Raw genomic sequence first — 1,426 nt, forward strand, 5'->3', positions numbered from 1 at the left:
AGTCAGGGAGATGAAACCGCCTGCATCTTCCTGGCCTACGTGCAAATGGAAGTGAGGTTTGCACGGGAAAGCGAATGTACAAGGCAGCTTCTGTTGGTCTCATTCTCAGCACACGCTCTCAGTAAACTGCCAGAGATGGAGCTGAGAGAGAACCCCCAGGAATGAGAAATAAGGAAGGTCAGAAAACTTGGACGTGGTTAAAAGAAAAAACAAGAAGTAAAGCTGGTTCATTGGTGTTGTGCACATATTATCTAAATAGGCTAGTTAATGCAGAGCCAGTCAATATAAAGATGGCCAAAATGCAAATGCACAGCGCCCAACAAGTCAGGATCAAATCCACATCACCGAACCCACCATGCTGCCACGGCCAAGTCTTGTGTTGCTTTACGGCTTTTGTCTATGAACTACAACTTGCAGGGGGGGCCGTTGGTGTTGTTTTAAATTGTAATTTTATGGGAGAGCTGATTAATGGAAGTCATAGATCGGATGGAATGTTTGGATTTGATTTGAACCAACTACACAGAGATTATTTTGGAGGTATCAGAACTAATAACAAGTAAAAGCAGGAAACAATACCTATGATAATTAAAAGGAGGAAAAGGAAGAAGAAAATCGGAACTTTAGATGTGTATGTAGAGTTCTGTCTCAAATGCTGCTTTTATTTGCAGTCTTACAAGTGAACATACCTCAGGACAAAACAAGGCCAATATCTGAGCTTTAGCTAGCCATAGGGATTAAGAAATCTGTCTAACTCTTGATTAGAAATAATTACTACTTAAAATATTATAATTCATGTTAGCCCTCAACAATATAAATTATTCTAGTTTGTTTAAAATCTTTAAAAAACCTTGAAATATACTGCTTATAATCTCAGGGTTTAAGTAGGGTCAAACATATGCACTGGCAGGAAGGGATATTAACTTACAAATTTGAAATTTTTCATTGAGTCACATGAAATAAGTAGGTAATTCTTTCCTGAATGTTAAAGCTGACCAATGCTCACCCTCCCCCTGCCCAGTTAATTACAGAGTCAACATCATCATCACTTATGGAAAATATTTAATATAAATAATCTCAAAATATTAGCATAAAAGTAACTTTTAAGACGGTATTATTTAATCTATGATATTACACATTATGTTATTTCCATAAAGCATTTGGTTTTTATGATCTGTTTTTTATTGGAGATATTGGGGTAATTTAGATTCATCTATATCTAAATCCAGTAAATATATTTATAAATGTTATCTTTATGTTAGTCCAAGGAGCTAGAACGTGAGTTTCTTGCCATGAAAGGGGAGCTGGAGGAAAACCAATTTAAATAAATTGAAGATGAATGGTTCCACTTATATAGCTATCAATTGTCTTCTTTCCAAATGATATCTAGAAGAATATCCTGTTTTACTTCAGTGTTTATCCTCAAACA

Source organism: Crocuta crocuta, unplaced genomic scaffold (genome assembly GCF_008692635.1).
Source record: "Crocuta crocuta isolate KB4526 unplaced genomic scaffold, BGI_CrCroc_1.0 scaffold21, whole genome shotgun sequence".
In the NCBI taxonomy this organism is placed as follows: Eukaryota; Metazoa; Chordata; class Mammalia; order Carnivora; family Hyaenidae; genus Crocuta; species Crocuta crocuta.